This window comes from Brassica rapa, chromosome A09, assembly GCF_000309985.2.
Source record: "Brassica rapa cultivar Chiifu-401-42 chromosome A09, CAAS_Brap_v3.01, whole genome shotgun sequence".
Taxonomy (NCBI): domain Eukaryota; kingdom Viridiplantae; phylum Streptophyta; class Magnoliopsida; order Brassicales; family Brassicaceae; genus Brassica; species Brassica rapa.
Window position 1 is genome coordinate 26078999 of NC_024803.2, and position 12118 is coordinate 26091116.

General features: G+C 26.3%; 1 long non-coding RNA gene across 1 annotated transcript; it reads left to right on the plus strand.

Annotated features, from left to right (window-relative positions):
• Positions 1–15: 15 nt before the first annotated feature.
• On the plus strand, positions 16–8249 carry LOC117128112. Its single transcript, XR_004451290.1, has 2 exons — positions 16–7462; positions 7654–8249. It is a non-coding gene; the product is annotated as an uncharacterized LOC117128112 (long non-coding RNA).
• The last annotated feature ends 3869 nt before the right edge of the window (positions 8250–12118 follow it).

Below are 12118 nucleotides of genomic sequence, written 5' to 3' on the forward strand. Positions count from 1 at the left end.
TAATTTTATGTAATAATTTGGTATTTTTCTTGTAGTTTCATATTTAATTATGTATTCCTATTTATAATTTTATATTTTAGTGTAAGATTTTATTAATTAATATTACTATAATATTTTTATGTATGTGCTAGTTATCTACAAAAGTTTTATGGATTTATATTAATTATGACAAATATAATGAGCATAGTGTAAATTATAAATAATTTTGAAGTTAAATTTGAAGTTTTGCTTTTAGAAAAGAACACTTTGAAATTTCAAATACAGAGTTTGCAAAACTCTATAATAGAGAATCTTTTTGGAGATGTTCTAAAATAGAAACTAGACTTTCATGTGAGATAACTTGATATAGTTGCTAAGTGCATGTGATAATCAATCCTAGAATTCGAATACTAATATAAGATATCTAGCTCTCGCTGCGAGTCTACGTGTTTGAGTCTATATCCACACTCTTGTATGTGACACAAAACCAGTGTCGATCATACACCTATAGGGTGTCGAACGATACTTCTTCCAAACAAGCTTTAAGCTTAGATCGATAAGTTAACTAAATCAGTGAAACCAGTTAGCTATAGCTCGTGTCTAACAACCTAGTTTGGCATAATTATTATCAGGTATGAGTCTACTCTCGTAGTTGTCAACTCCTAGATCATGATCCTAGTTAGCTACTCTAGAATGTAAGCAATAAGTAGTAACTCTATGAAGGATGTTAATTAATCACCTTAGCAGTTCTAGTATCAATAATTCATCGTAACCATATAAATATTAAGTCTAAGAAAGTAACTACTCAGACATAATCAAACAAGACATAAAGATAAACTGAATGAATTGCATAATTAGATTAGAGATAGAAAAACCAGAGTTCAAATACAATACTCTAAATGAGTTCTGGGATCTTCTCTCCAATACCTTAAGCTTCCAAGAAAACTACAAATATTTGTATGTGTTGTTTCTTGCCCAAACAATAGCACAACTTATATAATCTTGTAAATTGTGTAGACTTATAGGCCCAAATCTTGATCATGGCCCGTAAGGCTTCTCGGATCGGATGTCGATCGACACCAAGGATGTGTGTCGACCGACACTTCCTCTAGATATTGACTCTGTCTTTTCTTTATTTGCTCAACTACAGGTTTTGCTCCAGTTAAACTTCATTTATCTTCATAAACTGCACAATGTTCCAGAACGTATCTATACATGTAAAGACACTAGAAGACACTTCAAACATAACAAGTGGTCAAGTCCATAGTATATCATTTTTTCATAAACTTAAAGAGACTCAAAAACATGAGGCTTCATTAAAAAAGCAAAAGCAAAAGCAAAAGGATGACAAAAAAAACATTAACAAAACAAAAGACTCTTCTACTATTACTTAGATATATAAATATAAATAAATATTTAATAAATAATAAAAATAAAGAAATATTTTTATATAGTGTTCGTATTCAACGTTTTGAATTTGAACTTTTTATATTTTTTTTACTTTTCATATTTTTAAAAACATTTATTGAAATTCGAAAAAAATTTGAAACTAATCCCCAACCTCCAAAACTTGACCCTCAAATAACCCTAATCTAGATTAGTTAGCCATAATATAAGTGTTTATTTAATTCCTTAAAACTAAAGGTAAATGTGGTAATGTAAAAATGAAAAATGGTGTTAATAATGTGTTCATTTTTTTTAACAATCAAGTATTTATAAACTATATACATATTTCAAAAATGATTAATAGAATTGATATAGTAGTTTTATTTTCATATATAATTGGTATGTTATTCATGTTTTGTACTTTTTGGTATATGAATATGTAGAGAATCAAGATGATGTAAACTAAAAATATTTATGTAACAAATATATTGTTGTAACTTTTAAACGTATTAAAAAACACTGTAACTACAAATTATTTAAAACTCAAAAGTTTCAATATTATATACCTTTGAAACTTAAGTAATATTTTTTTTAAAAAAGTATTATGAATGTTATATATATAAATATTTTTAATACAATTATCAATACAAAATATTTTATAAGAAAAACTAAAATAGTCATATTTATCTATTTCAAAAAAATAAAATAATTAAATTGAATAAATATATAAAATTTATTCTGAAAAAACTATTTAAAAATATTCATTTTTTGATGATAAAAATATTTTAATTTGAAAAATTACAATAAATATATCGCTACAAAATATTCAAATCCGTGAAATCACGGGTACCCATCTAGTATATATAATTTAGGAGAAAACAACTATTAAAATCCTCAACTTTAAAATTAATGAAAAAAAACTTTAAACTCGTGTTGAGCCAAACATCCTCAAATTTTAAATATTGGCAGTTTTAACCATCATTTTTATGTTGACCACGCCTTTTAAGAAACTTGAATATTCAACTATTAAGCTCGATTAATGGCCATTAAACCTAAAACAATGACGTTTAAAAAATCATTTAGTTTTAGAGAAATTTCAAATAGATTTCATCTATCTCACTCGAAACCTAATCCACAAATCGATTACGGAGGCAATCTCTGATGAAGACATACTGTGGTGGTTTCTTCTTGGACTGGTAATCATTTTCATCAGTTTGATAAAGTCGAATTGTCACTCTCAATTATTTATCAGGTTTTAGGTGACAAAATTTTCAGTCTCGACTTCTTCTCAAGTTATACGGTTATTAAAATCAGTTACAGTTATTATTGTTAGTTATGTTCTTTGACTATTCGAGTTTCTTAAAAGACCAGGTCAGTAAAAAATAAGAGTTAAAACGGCTAATATTTAAAAGCTGAGGATTTTTTTTTAGCTCAATCACGAGTTTGAACTTTTTTGGCTTTAATTTGAAAGTTAAAGATTTTAATGACTATTTTCTCATAAATATAGATATTTTCTGTCTTTTTTACAAGCAAGTCTTCTACAAAAAAAAAATGTTGAAGACCGAAACGGACAAAACATATATGTTTCCATAGATTTTCAGTGTTCAAATCAATAATAAATTGAAAAAAAAATCACAAATATTTGGAAACGAGAAAAAAAAAGAATGCATAATGCTAAACTCAAAAGAATGATAATTTTGGGGAAAACAATTTTAGGTAAATGAAATGACTAAAAACTTTGAGAGTGGAAAGGAGATGACCAGAGAAATAGTCAGAAAATGTGGATGAACCTTACCTAGGTTTTGATGTCAAGTATAATGATGGTATCTGATTGTATAAAAAGTCGATTGCTTAGACCATTTCAAATGTATTTCTTTATTTCTTCGTCTATATAGAAGTGAGTTTATATCCAATGTATTTTTCTATTTCTTCTTCTATAAAACAATATTCTTAAAAGATTCTTTTATATAACACATTTAACTTATAAATGTTGCAAATTAATCCATTTATTATAACTTTTGGTTCTTTTCATAAAATTGCAATATTATTTAAATTAAACATTTTATTACAAAATATATTAGAAAATTATAATAAAGCAAAATAAACATTATCTAAACATCATCATTACTATATTTTCCCATAAATGATCAATTAATGCATTCCGAAATGAAAAAGAACTTCCTTATCTTTGATTTTTCTGAACCGACTTAGAAATTCTTGGAACATGTTATATTCATCGTCTGGTATTTGGACTTTTGGAGGTGGAGCTTCTCTTCTAATTTCAATCGATGAATCGAGATCACGCTCATCCTCAATTGTCATATTATGTAAAATTATACATGTAGTCATTATTATGTAGTACTTTTTTCCAGAAACGTACCGGGTCTTTTCACAATAGCAAAACGTGATTGTAAAACTTTGAATGCATGTTTTACATATTTCCTACATGCTTCTTGTTGCGCTGCAAAATATTTTTTTCTTTGGACCTATTGACTCATGAATAGTTTGCACTATGGTTGAGAATTTTGGATATATACCATCAGCCAAATAATATCTCATATTATATTTTTTGCCTTGAATAACATAATGAACAGGAGGAGCAATACCTTGAACGAGATTGGAAAAAAAGGTGAGAAGACTCCAGCACATTAATATCATTATTAGTCCATGGCAAGCCAAAATATGCATGACATATCCAAATATCATATCATCCAAAGCTGTTTCAATATGTTGTATTGATTAATATTTAAGTTTCATTTTAATATTTTATCAATATGTAAAATTATGTGGAACTTTTAATAATTAAATTTTAATTAATAGTTTTAATTATCAATATAAAATTTTAGATATCATTCATTAAATAAAAAGTCTGACTTTAAATAAAATAATTAGTATGTAAACATAAAATAATTAGATATCTTTTTTATTTATTTTATTTATAATTATAAAAATTAAAAATTAGTAGTTAAACAAAAAGCTTATAATTTATATGTAAAAATTGTATTTCTTCATAAACATGTATTTTAAATATAATCACAAAAGCTAAAAGACTATTTTGTAAATAAAAAAGTATGTCTATATTATAGAGAAATGCTATTTTTTTTTCCTAAATATAGATGAAAAAATAACAATCTCTATTATAAGGGAAGAAATAGAGGTGGGTTGGAGTAGATTTTCTTCTATTATAGCATATAGATGCAAATATATGGAGGGATTGGAGATGTTCTTAGTGGAGATGGATCTATACTTGTAGAAGTTACTTAATCTTGGTTAGGGTACCAAATGATGAAGGTTGTATCTGTATCGTTTGAAACTTTGAATTATTTGGACTAATATGGAAAGGAAATGTCATCTTGAATCCTAGTGAAACATTAGCGTTGTTCTCTGAAAATTTGTAGAGGTTTTTTTTTTACATAAACATAGGTCTTCAAATTGTGAAAAAGAAGTTTTTACTAAAATTCTTTAAAAATGGTCAAGCCGCCAAAATCTAAAATCCGGCCCTATATAGAACAAATAAAAAAGAGTTATAGAACCATGGAGAACAAGGGGTTCAGTAACTATGGAGGTTAGAGCGCTAACGTGAAATTATTTTTGGTCGGGAGCAATAATGTAATTAGGTTCCCAAAATACTGTATACCTCTTAATTTGCTTTTAACAAATACACTTCAGACTTAAATTATGTTAGTTTTGTATTTGGTTACAATATCTAGATGTACCATCTCAATACAACATTTGGATGTATTCGTTTTTATAGTTTGTATTTACATCTAGATACATCATCTAGATGCTAATTTATTCGTTTTCTATTTTATAATAACATTTGAATATTACTAGTTAATTATAAATAAAAAATTATATAATAAAGAATTAATTAATTATCTTATTTCAATAAATATGTCTAAATTATAGTTAAATTAAAATAGTTATTAAATTTAAATATTTTTTGGAAAATCTGATTTTAAGGTTTTGACCGTAAATCCGATTTACATTTTTTGAAGGAAATCATATTTTATGGTTTTGGCGGAATATTGTGATTTAAAAAATTTGGCGGGAAAATTTGATTGTTTGATTTTGGTGGAAAAATGTGATTTTGCATTTTGAGTGGAAAATCTAATTTTAAAGATTTGGTGGGGAAAAATATAATTTGGGTGTTTTGGGAGAAAACTCAATTTTGTAGTTTAGGTGGAAAATTTAATTTTGTTTTTTTGGCGGAAGACGTAACTTTGCGGTTTTGGTGATGTGATTTTATAGTTTTCCGCAAAAACCCGATTTACTCTTTTGGTGGAAAACTTGAATTTGCATTTTTGACAGAAAACTTATTTTTTGGTTTCAGCGGAAATTTTGATTTTATGGGATTGGCGACAACAGGATTTTACGATATTGGTAGAAAACATGATTTTATGATTTGGCGAAATTCTTTATTTTTTTTGACGAAAACGTGATTTTGCAGTTTTGGTAGAAAATATGATTTTACAGTTTTGAAATGAAAATTTGAAATTTGGTTTTTGTGGAAACATTTGATTTTGCGGTTTTGGCAAAAAAAATCATTGCATGATTTTATGGAAAACATGATTTTACAGTTTTGACATAAAAGCTCAATTTTACGGATCTGGTAAAAAAATCAAAGTTTACAATTTTAGCGAAAAACTCGATTTAACGGTTTTGGGGAAAAAACTCAATTTTATTATTTTTGCCAAAAACTCTATTTTATAATTTCATCAAAAACTATATATATAATAAAAATAAAATAAACTAGTTATTTGTATATATTGCTGAATGATATTTTATTCTTTTGAATTTTGAGATGCAAATGTTGCATTCAAACTCCATATTTTTGCATCATAAATATTTGAATTAATGAACTTTTATCTAGATATATTATCTAAATGTTGATGTAATAGTGTGTAGACAAACAACTTCCGAGCATTTGCATCCAGGTGCATCATTAATGCATCATTAAAAGCAAATAGTGCTTAATACCTGAATTTACTTTTCATGGTTTTATAACAAATACTAAAGAGTTTTGATGGAATCAAATATAATTAGTGGTTGGGTTACATTTTTTTTTTTATGTCACAGGCTGAGTCACATCTAAGAAATAAATTTCCTAAACAACTGTTAGTTAATTATAATGTAATCAGATCCTGACATTATAACAAGCACCCAAACGAGTGTCAGAGTGCGTAACACGTGTCAACTTCCGAACTAATATAGGAACTTCCTCCACCAAACACAAATGAATTCATTAGGAATTCTCACTTATGTTTTCATTTTACGAATTTTTACTTATGTTTTCAAGTGTGTATCTGAATAGGAACTTCCTCTCTCTTTCTTAATTTTTTCCCTTGTTCTAAAAAGCGGCCGAGTTGCCGAGTAATCGTCCGCAAAATCGTGAAGCGTTGGGTCACCGTAGCGAGTTTGGCCAGTTCGGATGCATTCCACGCTCACCCGCGTTTTGACCGCCCAGAACGTGATTTAAGGTTACACGGCCGCGTAATGTTTTTTTCTTTTAACTACCGCCGCGTAATTTTGTTTCCGGAAACCTCAAAAATCTCTGAAGATGTTTCTATTTGTAGATCTGATGTAATTATAGTGTACAAATCAAGAAAATCAAGTGAAAACAAAAAAAAAGAACAAAGAAAGAACCATGGATGGCCATAGTTTAATCGCAGAACCAAAGAAAAAAGAAGAAGATGAAGACGTACGTGTATCTTTTTATATTTATTAAAACAAAGTAAATAATAAAAAACTATAAAACACCACAATTCACGGGTTGAACCACATTTTAGTAGGTCCAAAAGGTTTAACCAAAACAATTGACCTAAGTTTTAATAATATTTGGAATCCACAAATGAAGATATGTACTACTGAGTACTATAACCATAAAAAAAAATCCCCGATTACTCCCCGATTTATTTCCGATTTTTCGATAAATCGCTAGGCGCTGGTCATCCGCACGCGTTGCGCCTAGCGAGTTTCCGAACAAGGATTTTTTCTAAACTTCGTGTTCGGTGGCTGACGGCAGCTTTGCTGTCGGTCACCACTAACTCTTGTTTTCGTTGTACATAATAGATCTACGAATCGATCTTTTGTTATGGTAATAAAACTTCGATCATTTAATCAGTTTTGGTTTCAGATAGCTGAATCTCTCTTCAAGTTTGCCAATTTTGCTTTCGTTTTGGCGAGTTTTTTGTCTCAGTCTCATCGAGAACTGCTTCAAGTTTATTTCTTTTATCTTGATGAGATTAAATTCTGCGCCTTTCACTCAGTCTTAATTAAATAATGTAGGTGATTTGAGTAGGCTCCTTCGTTTACTGTTCACTTTCATCCCTCTCAAAGAGAATCAGTCTTCTTTGTCAGTAAGCCGGTTATGGCATTGAGGATAGCATCTCTGATTGGGAGTTGATGAGGTTTGATGGATTGTTTTAGCCATTTGTGAAGTCGATTAAGAAGAGTTGGCGTTCTACGGTCCAACAAATAGTCGGTCTTCCGTTTGGTTTATGTGTCCTTTTCTTTGGAATTTCGGTGAATTAAGGTAATACTAATCAAGTAACCGAGGCTTAGTTATAAGGCATCATGGTATAAGCGATTAGAACAGCGACATAGAAGAAGAAGAGACTTTGAGGTGGGTTTGCTAGAATCACGGTGAAGAAGTCATCTCGACGTTTGTTCCTGCCAGCTCATTGTAGAAGAACACGTGTGGTCTATATGTTATTCTTTGAAGTGTTCATATTCGACACGTGTTACAAACCACTTCCAATTTTTAATATATATGTAACTAGATTTTGACCCGCACATTCGTGCGGATATTTTTCATTTTATGAATGTATACTTTTGATTTATTATAAATATTTTAAGTATATAATTTTAATTTTAGTGTTATATATTGTGAATATAAACTATTATTTTATTAAATTGTATACATGGTAGCATCTATCATATTATTTTAGTAAATTTTATTGATATAGAATATTTTTTGGATGTTATGATATTAATTTTTTTTTTGTTATTAAATTAAGACTTCAAAATATTAGATTACTTTAATTTTTATAACATAGTTTGTTTTTTCGTGTTACATTTCAAAAAGTTATTCTTTATTATCTATGATTATACCTTCAGAAAAATTTAAAACATTATCATTTTAAGTTTGCATACTTATTTTTTAAATTTTATATTTTGTCAAATTGTTTGGAAAATTACACAACTATATTTGAGGTGGGAGATTATATGATTTTTGAAATTTGTTTGTTGCTAAATTAATACATTATTTTATATAAATAATTTTAATTTCGGTAAGATTTTTTTATCTCTCAGAATATTTTTTTAATTAATGTAAATATTAAATTTATAATTAAAATTTGATTTGTCATTAACATTTTGAATGAATTATTAAAATTTCATAGTTTTCTAATAACATATTTTTAAATAGTATATGAACTAAAGGTTAGTTATAAACTATTATATTTTTGTATATTAATTTTTTTTAACAATATATTGTTGATAGTTTCAAAATAAAAAATAAAATAATATATTGTTGTAGATATAAAAGTTTAATCTATGTTAATAAATTTATTTTTTCTAAAAAATATAATATAGTTTAAGAATTTTAACACATTTTAATGATGAGTGATAATTTATTTAAATGAAACTATTTTAAAAACAAAATAGATAAAATTACCCATATTTAATTCATATAGTACTTCTATTTTAATATAATACTTAATATAATTAAAATATATACAAAAATAGTATAGACTTTTATTTTCTTGTTTTATAATAAATTTTTAATTAACATTAAATTATAAAGTTATATTAGTATTTACGAAATTAATTAAGTATTATTTTATAAAAATATTTAGAAGGTTAGTAAGGATTTTGTTGGATTCTTTCTCAACAGAATTTGTTATACTTAAAAATAAACTTATATTTATATTTTTTTATTATTAATGTAAATAATGAAATATGTCCTATTAAGTTATTTTTTAGATGGTCCTAGTATGACTTGTTAACAGTAGATAAAAAATAAGACTCTATTTTAATAGATTAGATGTCTTTATCATTAAAATCAATTGCTTGTACTTTTTTAAAAGACCTTTGAACCCAATAAAATGAAAGAATATCGAGAAATTTTTTTTGGGTTTTCATTAATCTTATACTTCTTCTATATTTTAAAACAATGATGTTTTGTATTTTTTTTTCTTTATAACATTGAGAAAATCTAAATATTTTATGTGTTTATTTTTATTTTTTATTTTTTAAAACTATTTAAATTTTTATTTGTTTCTCAGTAAAATTATATTTTAATTTTATAGCAAAATGCACTAAATAAATCTAAAATATGAAAAGAAAAATGATAACTCATTTTTTTAAATACTTTTAAATACAGAAAAGTATTTGATTTGAAATGAAAATACGACAAATCAATAATAGTTGGTGCGCATACTTGTAAAACATCTAAAATGCACATAAGTAGATCAAGATCAACTATGCTAAAAACAGATAAAGGTATATGAAAATAAACCTATTAATTAATAGTATGATATACATCTTTAATTTATCATTAATATATACTTATATTCAATAAGCAAGTTGGAGGCAAAAAGAGGTGCTCTCGGAGAAGAAGCGCACCAAAGATTTGTACAAAAGAAACAACTAATCGATAGACGATAATCATTACGAAATTTTGAAAAGAATAGAAGAGCAAGAGAGAGAGTGAGGCAAAGACTGTCTGGCTCCACTTGGAGTTCATCAGTTCATACACTAACACCATCTCCAATGGTACACTATAATTTTCTCTATATTTCACTCTAAAATAGAGTAACTCTATTATAGAGTTAGATTTGCTCCAATGGTTCACTCTATAATAGAGTTACTCTATAATAGAGTGAAATATAGAGTATTTTTGTTTTTTCACTCTATATTTGGAGTAAAAAAATAAGATTACTCTATATTTCACTCTATTATAGAGTAACTCTATTATAGAGTAACTCTATTATAGAGTGAACCATTGGAGCAAATTCAACTCTATAATAGAGTTACTCTATTTTAGTGTAAATTATAGAGGAAAAAATAGAGTTCCCTTGAAGATGCTCTAAGGCTTCGAATGTTTACAACCGCCCCGCCCCGCCCCGCACCGCAGTTAACAGTAACAAAAATCTCTACATATACTATGTATCTATACATTTTTATAACTGTTTAAAACTGCACCGCAGTTGAACTGCTTGTCCTGCACCGCTCAAACCGCAGTCACCATTCGGAGCCTAAGATTAAGTGCTAATCGAAGATCTGAAATAGTACTATTAGTTTACATATTATATGTTTATACATGTACTGCGTATTTAATATTCTCTGAAGATAATTAGATGCTCTTCCTTTATGTTATCTGCTACTTAAAATCAACGTATAAAGCGACCGAGGGTTATGCGTTTAATATCATACTCTTAACAACGTACTGTACTTAGAAATTAGAATCATGAGTTGGGCCGTGTCTTAGTGTATATATATAATTACATATTTATAATATAATGAAACAATGAATAATCCCCTCTATATTAACTGAGAAACATTACAATTTCTTTTTGTATCCACGTGTCATCACAAAGATGATTTTTAAAATCACTAGAGAAATAAAGTGTTCCATCTAATTATATAATGATATTTTTATTAAACTAATCATAAATTTATTATTAATGTTCTTTATTATTTCTGTAAATAAAAGTTACGAAATTGTCTAATATGGCTAAAATATATATGACAATTAATAAATTTGAATAATAAATATTTGATAAAAAATAATGTATCTTCTATCATATTTGTTTAATTTTAAGCTATTAAAATAAATAAACAACCACATTAATCATATACTAAAAATTTATATATGTTATATTTAAAATTTTGAAAACGACTATAAATTACTAAAACCGTTAGAAGTCTCACATTCAAATTTTGTGATCCAGGGTTTAAATTTTTTGTTATGACAAAATACAAATGATTACAAAATCATATAAGTAAATAGTCTAATTAAATTTAATTATTAAGACTAAAAGAGATATATATATATATATATATATATATATCATTTTAGATTAAACTATATACCATAAAAAATACATAAATATTATAATTTCAAAATTTACTTTGAACCATTTATTTTTGATAAAAGCTTTTGAACAAACATCGACAACTTAACCTTAAAAAAATATATAAATTACTAATATACTATTAGTTCCACAATAATCTTTTAGTTAGTAGTACTTTAAAATTTTTGCTATAAAAGATACAAATGATCAAATAAAACATATGAGTAGAAATCATCATTTAATAGATATTAATATTAAAAATATATTATGTATGCTAATATCATTTAAATTTAATTATATATCTTATCAAATAGAAAAAAAAATATTGTTTGGATTTAAAAATTGATTTATATGTCCGCACCAATTTAATTATATATGTAATTGTTACTGACTTTTAATTATTCAATATATATTTATTATTTCATAATATGTAAAAACATATAATACATAAAATAATATATATATATATATATAATGTTCATTCCATGTAAGGCACAAATCTTAACCTAGTTCTTATTAATAAAAAAGGTGAATGATTTGTAATAGAAAGTCTTCTACATATGAATAAGAATATGCTATATGATAAAGGTAAATGAAATAATAAAAGTTCGTATTGGTGAAAAAAAAGGGTTCATATCGGTGGTATATCGTTTTGTGGATTCGGGTTTTTTTTT